The sequence below is a fragment of the Pteropus alecto genome, unplaced genomic scaffold (assembly GCF_000325575.1).
Source record: "Pteropus alecto unplaced genomic scaffold, ASM32557v1 scaffold76, whole genome shotgun sequence".
NCBI lineage: Eukaryota > Metazoa > Chordata > Mammalia > Chiroptera > Pteropodidae > Pteropus > Pteropus alecto.
In genome coordinates this window covers 31197593-31208272 of record NW_006443138.1, presented here as the reverse complement: position 1 = coordinate 31208272, position 10680 = coordinate 31197593, and positions in this window count along the sequence as shown.

The window sequence follows — 10680 nt, the reverse complement described above, 5'->3', positions numbered from 1 at the left end:
AGGCCTGCCCCAAGCCAATTTAGACTGTAAAGTATAAATCAGCTCGAGTGGGTATAATGGTGAGAGACTTTCAGTTGGCCAAGCCATTTATCCCAGTAGTCCCCAAAGGCCAGCAGGTCTGTACTGCTGCCCTGCTGCAACCAGGCCATTCCTTTCAACCTGGATCCATCCATGAAACAGCTGTGTCACTGGCTATACTGTTGGGTAAGAACAGAAAGGAAATCAAAATAGCTCCTCTTTTCAAGTACAACTGCTACCCTAAAAATATCGGGTTAATTGGAAAATACTAATTATACCAACACGTGTAAACCTAGAAAAATATGATTTTCTAAAAAGGTATAAATTACCAAAACTCGCTCTAGAATTAATAAAAATCTCAGAAGTTTCATGGATCTTCTCCCACAAGAAAATACCCACGATATGTTAACAGTTCCTGAGCACTGAAAAAGGTGGAAAACAACTCCGCATGTCCTATGAGGCTAGTACTGGACAAGCATGGACATGTAGAGAGGAAATCTGGAAAAGCAGGTTCTTGGCAAACCATACGGTCTTAGATACCAGGTTCAACGGTCTAGACTTCATCACTCAGACCAGGGCTTTCCAATAAGGGTATGTGTGTTCCTCAGGTTTTATAGCGTATGGCCAGAATATAAGAAACCACAAGGTAAAAATGGCACAACATCTTAGAGTGTTGGTTTTACTTTGATCTTTTGTTGTCATTGTTGTTGCTTGCGAAGTATTTTTAACTTAAACATTTGTGTGGATTTAAAAATCGAAACAGACTTCATCAGCACCTTCAGACTCTCACTCTAGATCTGAGATATTATGCAGTCTTCACTCTCTGTCATCAAGAACTCACTACTGAATTAGTTGGGAATTATTTAGGTACTTGGGGAACCACTAAAGAGCAAGGAATGCTTTTGAATGGAGAAAAGAAAGAATAATCAAACCTGGAAGGTTAATCTGGATATGATTTGTAGGACACATTGTTAGGGAGAGAGACAAGAGGATGAAAAGATCCCTGATCTAGTCCAAGGAAGAAGTAATAGGGCCAAGACTAGAATGATGACAGTGGAAATGGGAAGGGTGATATAAAAGGAGAGAATTTCAGAAGCAGAGTCAACAATATTTTGCAAGTATGTGTTGAAAAAAAGGACAAGGACATTTTAGGTAAGAAGTTTAATTCTACCCCCCACCCCCCAAAGATTGTAGTATCTTTAACTGATAAAGAGAAATTAAGGATGACAAAAGTTGAATGGAGACACGTGAAGGGGTGAAGGGGGTGGGGAGATAGAGACAATAAAGACTTGATGCTTCTAAATAAAGTCCTAAAAGTTTAAAGTGGGAAATAATTTTGCAACATCTCCCAAATCCTGTGTTCATATCTGAACGTGTCCCAGTCTCCTGTATGGGAATAACAAAAATGTATACACAGAAAATTCCACATATAGCTCCAATGTGTATTAGGGGGTAGGGGTCCTTCTAACTGGATCGATTTGATCGGTTCACCATATTATAGACATGTAACAGTGGGATGTCACACAAGTGAAAAGGCAATCCTGGCATCTGAAGACATACTATATGCCAGGCTCTGTGTTAAGTACTGGGGTTGTAAAGAGAATGACATCCCTACCCTCAAGTAGCATAAAGATGTAGAAGAGGGATCAGGCAAAAAAAATAATAATAATTTTAACTCACTGTGATGATTAGCACAGGGTGAAAGATGAGTAGGAAGATGATAAAACCTTTGTAAAATGCAGGTTACCTCTAAGAATGAAATGTTAAAAAAATGACAACTTGATGACCTATGCCAAAACCCTTGGTAATGCCCAGTGCCTCTATAGAGGAGTCATGGAATATACACAGAAAAAAAAGAAAGAAAGAAAGAAATTAGCCATTGGGAACAAATTTAACAGAGGAATGTGATTCGAGACTTTCAGAAATGCCAGAAGTACAAACAAGAAAAGAAATCTTGAAAGGCAGGACAAACTAGGAATGACCAAGGTATGATTATAACTAAGAAAACAGTATGACTCATTGAAAAAAAAATGTTATAACCAAAAAGAGATAATTGATATGCTATCTATTATGGGAAAGATGTCCCAAGGTAAAGAATTTGGCAGTGTTTATTTATCCTGCCCTATCCTGAGGGAGAGACTCCTGATGATACTCTGTTGTGGGGTAGAAATATTTCATCAGGCCTGGAAGAAATTATTCCCTCAAGACTAATTCATTCTCTTCTGATTCATAGCTCTTTGATGAGAAAGTGGGTCTTGGTTTTAGGAAGGTGGTATGTGGAATGGCAGATGTGAATATAATAACCATAGAAGGTTACTCACTCAATTTTAAATAAATAAAAAATTCTGAGACTCTGGGGCTAATGACATTAAGTTTTTTGAACCTACAAAGCTGAGGACAAGAACTGTTCATATGAAAGCACTCACAATAGAGCATGAAGCAGGTTAAACAGGAATGAGAGTGCATGGATCAGTGTAGTAAGGAAATACCTTAGAAGTCCAACTGGCAAACAAACAGGTATGGGGTTTTGTTGAGCTAAAGCAAAGATTTTTCAGCAAATTCTCACAAAATAGTTAATTCGAACATAAATATTTCCTCTATTAAAAGATATTCATCCAACGGTTTTATTTTTAGGTAACAAAAATTAAAGAAGAGACAACAGTCTGAAACGTATTCAATCAATGCCAGTTTTAGATGCTTACCGATGTCATATGAATTCACAGGCAAAGGAGGCAAAAAAACAAAAACAAAAACAAAAACGAAACCCCACTACAGTGATTCAGTAATTGCTTTGTGGTATAACATGATGACATTCCACATATAATTGATAAAAATCACTGTAAATAAAATTATGCATTTATGTTGTATTGATCATGAATATGACACCTATGGCGCAATCGAAAAACCCAACTATTCTATTAAATGAATAGGTACTTGTGATAAATTTTCAGAAAACACATCAAAAGCAGATTCAAACTTAAGATAGAAGTGAGGCTGAAGTATTCTAGAAAAATGTACTTGAATTGTTCAAAAGTGGTTCCCGTGATGATGAAGAAAGTATTTCTAGAAATAAAGACAGGGAAAAAAAACGATTATTCCTAAATTTAAAAATTCAAATGTTTATGTAAAATCTCTAAAATAAAATTTCCAAATAGAAATCTGAATATTTCATCTCTGTCATTAAAAGTTTATACATACTATGATATAGGTCAATATTCCTGAAAAGTTTAACAGAATTATCTCATTAAGAAAATGGGGTATTACCTAAATTTAAGTATATGAGGTAACTTTAATATATTACTACTACTAGAAAAGTAACTTTTATGGTAGTAGTAATATGTAAAAGTTTTCATTAACTCATGCTCTTTCCACACACCAAAGGGAATCACACCTCATAAAGGAAGAGACCATAAAAGTCTGGAAAGGAGAAAAGGTACAGAGAATAATATTTTACAATGATCCCACTTCCTCTAAAATGTAGCCTAACTGTGTTCATTATATTCAACTTCCAAACTGGTAAGAATCACACTACCTACACCACATCCTTTTACCCACTCCCATCCAATATTCCATTTACAATCCTAGTTAGTAATACATATCCTTCTGGTTCATTAGGCCCCAAACTACAAGACATCTTTATAATCACCAGATCTCTCCTATTTGTCTCCCCTTCATCCTCCTCCATCTTCCACATAAAAAAATTTTTTTTTTTTTTTATCAAGTTGACTAGTAAAACAAATAATCCAGTATTTTCTCATTAGGTTTTATTATCGTCTGTAGTAGGAGTGTCAACTTCATAGCAGGAAGGAGTTGAAAGAAAAAACAAAAAACAAAAAAAGCAGGTGAGGGTCCTTCCGTATTAGAGGTAGAGGATTTTGGATTTGAGTAAAGAACCTGATGCAAACAACTTGGAGGACAGAAGAATAATTTAATAGAAGATAAGAAGGCAGATTATTGATATGAAAAGAAAATTAAGAAACAAGGCTACCAGGTATTAAAACAAAAATATTATACTTTGTAGAGTACTGCAATATTCTGATGACATTATAGAAGAGACCGATATCTCTAGGATAAGCCAGACATTTAAAACAATATTGGAAAACACTGTTTCATCCATCCATATTAAGACACTTATTTCTCAAAAGCGTAATGAGCATAAAATAAATGCTGGTAGCTGCCAAAATTAACCGAAATTGAGCAAGGTAAAAAGGAACTGCAGAGCAATGACATCTCTTCAAGTAGATGTAGCAGAGTTATCAACTGAAATATATGGTCACTTCTCTAACAACTTAAATTAAAAAAGATATTACATAGACATGCTAAACCTAAAAGCAGCATTTAAATTAGTTGATTATTTCTGCCATCTTAAAACTCTTTTCTTAACTTCAGAACACTTACCTCACTGGTATTCCTTTTCAATCTTCTTTGCTGCTTTTCCCCATCTCTAATTCTCAATGTTGAGAGAACAGCTCTGGGGCTCAGCCTCTGAACTCTCTCTATTCAATTCATTGTCTTTTTGGGTCTATACCCCCTGCCTTGATGAATCAATAACACTCCCTCATTTGTACCTCCATACCTCTCCTCGGAATTCCAAAGTCAGCTTACCCAACTGGGTACATCATATCACCCCTGAGTGTTGAACAGGCGTAACAAATTTAACATTAATCCAAACCGAATTTTTAATTTCGCCACCTTAAATTTGCTTCCACTCAGACCTTCCCAATCTCAGTAAATGGCATCTTCTTCCAGTTGCTCCGGCAGAACACTTTTCAGTCATTCTTGACTCAGATTCTCTTTTTAATCTCATTTCACATCTAATCCGTTAACCCATCTCGTTGCTTCTACCTTCGAACCAGATACAGAAACCAACCTCTCTTCTCACTACTTTCTCTACTACCCACTGTCTACTGTCAAAGCATAAACTATTTAATAGCCTCCTAACTGAACTCCCTGCTTCTGTCCTTGTCTGTTCATATCAACACCCAGTGAACCTTCTAAACTTTTGTCAAAGCCTCCTACAGGATAAAATCCAAAGTTTACACTATGGTCTTTAAGATCTTACCTTGTAGAGCCTCCTGTTGACATTCTATCATTTCTTACTACCCTCATCCTTGCTTACTCCACTGATCACACCAGCCTCTTACCTGCATCTCAAAATATCCTCAGCCTGCTCTTGCCTCAGGCCTTTGCACTTGTTCTTCCTGTCTATAGGACTTCTATCCTTAGTACCTGCATGGCATTCCCTCTCGCTTCCTGTGCATCCCCATTATTCTCTAGTCCATTTATTGTGCTTTATTTTTCTAATTAACTTATCACCTATCATATGCCCTTTATTTTCTTTCTTTCACCGTTACTGTGTAAACCCCTTGAGGAGCTTTGTTTGCCGCTGTTGTCCCACAGCCCACAGTATTTAGTAAACATTTTATCATTATTATTATTTATGCTTACAGAAACTGGTCTTCCTAGGTGGTCTCGCATCCAAGTACTAACCAGGCCTGGTCGTGCTTAGCTTCCGAGATCAGACATTGGGCTTGTTCAGAGTGGCATGGCCATACACCATGGACCGTGGCTCCAGTGGGGCGTGAACCCAGGACCTTCTGCGTATAAAGCAGATGTGCTAACCCCTACACTATGGAACCACATCTAGTAAACATTTTTTGAAAGAAGTCAGCCAGCACCCGTAAGCCACAATTCTAAATTTAAGTCTATATCCCAGTAAGAAAAACCTAAATTCCATCCATTATATGAGATAATTACTAAAAATATGAATACTGAGAAGTGCATTATGAAAATAAAGCATCTGAAATGTTTTATGATTATTCTGACATTTGGTATAAGATCATTTAACCATTCCCTAGATCTGTGAAAATAATCTTCTCCAAAAATTAAATGTAAAAGTATTCACTAACAGCAAATACAGGTGTTGCTCTGAGGGAAAATTAAGCTTACCTAAGGATTTCAGACAGAAGCTGTAGAGAAACACTTCTTTGGGTCTAAGCAATGTTGAAGGGTACTGGATGATGAATAAGAGCTCCATGCCACTGCTCTAACATGGGACACGCCTCACCTAGACTTCCTAACTGGTCTCCCACTTCCAACACATACTAATATAACCTGCTGCCATGTAAAATTTGCTCAAATTCAATTATCATGTCACTTGTTTAAAAGCCTCCAGACTACACAGCTCACCAAACTGAGCATGCACTCAAACTCCTAAGCTCACCATTCAAAGCCCTTCTGAAATGACCTCAACTTATCTTTTCAATATTCTCTCCCATTAAGAGAGAGAGTTCTTGGAGAAGTAACCAGTTCTATTTTCCAAAAACAACAACTACTTCCCAACTTTTACTCCTGTCATTTTTCCTGTTAGAATAAAAATCCTTCTTTCACTTATATCCAATCCAATCACAGGAGACAAAGGTAGCAAACATCTGAAAGGAAGACTGATTTTTCTGCATATTCTTGTATGCAGAGGATTGCCTGTGAGAAAGGCCAGCCTGAGTTATAAGTCAGTATGAGCTGACAGATTTCTAACAGATTTCTGGTAACTGGAGATTGCTGTTTTCATCTGGACAAATTGGTCTATTTATAATGAAAGGCCCCAAACTCTTGTACCCAGGAGATTCAAAAGAAAGGATGAGTCTCCCCAATGATGGTAAATTAAAATGAGAGCCCTAACCCAAAACAGGAAGTATGTAAGTAGAGGAGGAGTATAGGGAATATGCTATCTTTAATTTTCTGCCTGAGGCACCCATGAGCTAGGAGTTCTTGAAAATGAAAAGAGGCTTGAAAAATACTGTCTTAACAAACAATACTTAAAAAAGGGTCAGGAAATGATTTTTTAAAAACTCATCATTGGTTTTAGGATTACTGGGAATCAAAACTAATGTCAATAAGTTGTCCAGCAAAATAAGTTGCTTTAGAGAAAAAGAATAAACTCCAACCCAACAGAGAAAGAGAAGAAAAGCTTTCCTCATATATGCAGACCTTCTGCATAAACACAATTTTCTGCTTCTGCAGATAAATAACAGTATTGTAACCAGCAGAGGATTTGAAATCCATCCTGGTAATGGGTGTTTCCTTAATGTTAGGAATTGAGAAAGCAACAATACTGAAGACTTTCAAAACGGCTGGAGAGTGCACACTGGCCTTCAATCATGAAGAAGTTTAAAGTTTGAAAAGATGCCATCAAGAGGAAATTATAATTATTTTGATTTTATGTGCCTTTTGTTTTTCTCCTTTCTACTCTTCCTTTTTCCTACATTTTTGGTAGTGGGAAATTGCATCTTTGTTCTGAATCTTTTTCTAAACTATAAACCTTAGGGTGACCCTGGAGGAATCTTAGGGGTCTTGTGTCATACAGCTCTGATGGATTTTACCATAGCTGCCAGTATCCAATGGAAAACTTAAATCATAAAATGTTTAAGTCTAGTTAGCAACCTTGAGTCCCCTGTAACACTTCTGTGAAACTCACTAACTGGTAGAGATAAATGTGCTTAGGGTGAGAGAGGATGGTTCTTTTTTTCAAGTTTAAGTTGGTTTCTTTTAAAATGGTAATGCGGAGTTAATGACATTTTCATAAAGCTACAGTTCGCTACTATTCATATGTGCTAGTCTCCTCCCAATTTTTTAAAGCTCTTTGAGTTTTTTTGTTGTTTGTTCCTTTGAAAGCTGTTTTAAAACTAAGTACCTAAAGTTGGGTTAGGTAAATAAAGAACAATATAAACTGGAACCTAAATAAATCTGTTCCTTAATAAAAGAACACATGTAAACTATTACATCCTTTAATCACTGCTTTCAAAGAATATTTTCATAATAATAAACCTGTAGCTTTAATTCTTCTGTGCATCACCGGGATGTGCCTAAACTTCATTTTTAAAGCTTTTTATTTTGAAATAATTACAGGTTTATAAAAAGTTGCAAAAAACTACACAGGGAGGTCTTGTATACTCTTCATCTAAGTTCCTCCCCATGGTAACACCTTACAAACTATAATATCAAAATTAGGAAATTGCCATTGGTGTAACCATATCACTCACCATTAAAAGCCTCCAGACTCCACACAGCTCACCACACTGGTTTCTTCAATTTTACACGCACTCATTTGGACACATATACACAGTTCGCTCCTTTTTACTGCTGAGTAGTATTCCAGTGTATTACTAGCTATATCACAGTTTTATTAACCATTCACCCGTTGAAGGACATCTGGGTTATTTACAGTTTGGGGGCTAGAACAAAACTGCTATATATGTTATGTTTTTCTCTGGGCTAAATGTCCAAGAGTGCTATTACTGGGTCATATGGTAAATATGTTTATATTGATTATGTTGTTGTTTAAACAAATGTTTATTGAGCATTTATATGCCAAGTACTATTCTAAGTGCTGAGGAAACAATGAATGAAATAGCTCAAAATCCCTGACTTCATGAAGTTTATGCTTCAATGAATATGTCCTGGCAAGAAAAACATAATATATTTTTTAAAAAAATTTTTTTTACTACAAAACCACAGAATTTTACAAATGAAAGGGGCTTATGAATGAATTATTCAAATATCACATGTAAGGAAACGGAACTGGACTAGATTCCAAGACCCTATTAGTACAGAGCTACACAAAGTAAACAAGATACTTTTAAAAAATTCTAATTAAAGAATGTGACTAGATAGAAAGCAAATTATTAATGCGGTTTAAATATGCATTACAGGAACTGTTATATTACTTTTATTCCAGAGTGTATTAGAAAGGTTTTTGCTTATTTGTTTTTTGTTTTGTTTTGTTTTTTAAAATCTGGAAGAGTGCCACTTACAATCTGTTTTCCATATGGTGGTAACAGCATGGCCCTCAGATGTAGAAGAAGAGTAAAGGTTACCTATATCACAATAATGTTTCTGTTAAGAGTATTTATTCTGAAAGAAATTTCATTCAGTTCATATCCGAATTGCTGCTATAATAAATGAAGGCAATTTTGCCCAAGGCTAAGACAGAGAAAGCTAGTTATCTTTAGCTGAAAACAGTGTTTGGAAAGGTTGCTATTTTTAACAAGGGGCATTTCAGAATATTTCCTAAGGAAAATAGAAATTTCTCGATATTTTTCAATACACAACTGCCATATTTTCTGAAATTATAAGAGAAATTTGTAGTTTTCACTGTAGAACAAAACCACTTATTAATATGGTTAATTTTAAGGGTTCCTTGCAGATCAAAACTCTAAATCTACATTGTTTTAAGCTATAAATGACAAAATATTAGGGAATTAAAAAAACTGAACGCTTTGACAAAAAGCAAAATTTATTCAAACAAATTTAATGTTATATATATTGCCATGTTTCACCTCTTAGGAGAATGTCTGACTGAAATTTGAAAAAGAATAAGAGGGACTAATGTGGCCAGATAATAAAGCATATTATAAAATCATAATAAATGTGTGACCTTGGCATTAGATAAAATGGAAAAGAACGAATAATCCAAAAGCAAACTCAGCTTTACATAAAATTTTAGAATAAAGGCAGTGTTTTTATCCATGGTAAACAGTAGGCTATTCAATATGCTGCAATAATTGGACAAAAAATTAGAAGGGAGGTTGATTTCTACTATATATCATAGGGAGTAAAGAGTTAAATACTTACACCAGAAGAAAATATGGGCATCACATATATCATAAGGGAATGAAGAGAAATGCAATATAAGATTGCTGGGTGATATTAATAGCTCACCTGAATTAGTGGTGATAAATTTAAGACCAGTTAAGTGTGGCTGTGTATTTTGTCAGTCATATTTAGTTTGCAGCAGGTGCACACATATATAGAGCAGGAAAAACTGGATTTAACCAGGGCTGGATAGGAGTGAGAGAGAGAGGTAGGAAAACTTCAAAATCCGCCCCCATTTCCTCCAAGTGACCCTGCCTCTTAGTACTCAAGCTCTGTGTAATCTCTCCCTTCCATGTGAGTTGGACATGTGACTTGCTTCTGACCAGTACACCAAAGGTCGCAAGATGACACTTCTGTGATTACGTTCCCACTGTAATGTCTGTCTTGCTGAGAAACTCTCTCCCTAGCGAGCTTTGATAAGGCAAGCAGCCATACTGGGAGGCTCATGAGGTGAGGAACTGAGGGGCAGTCTCTTGCTAAGCAAAGCTCTGAGGTCTTCAATCTTAAAACCTCCACACAACCAGGTGAACTTGGTTCCTTCCTCAGCTGAGCCTTGAAATGAGACCAAAGCCCTAGCTAATACCTTGATTGCAGTTAAGTTGTACATGAACTCCTAGCCCATTTAAACTGTTAAGTGATGAATATGTGTTTTTTTAAGGTGCCAACTTTACATCCAATATGCATTGTTACGCATCAGTAGATCATAACAGACCATGTTTAAGGGAGGGGTTATAATGACTAACCATGAAATCAGAAGTTAGTAAGGAAGGTAGGAAAGACAGGAATTTATGGACAGAGAAAAGGTGAAGAATCCAATGTATTTAAACCCTGGGGAGGTGAAGATTGCCAGAGCCAAGGTTCCAGCAGTAAGCGGGTAATAGAGTGGAAATTAAAGTTTTGGAGGTTTTGTAGCTGTTGGTAAATGACGTGGTCTACGCTTTTTCTCATTGTGTCACACACAGAAGATACTAAAATGTACTTATACAGCCTTCTCAGGGACTAGACCTGTTT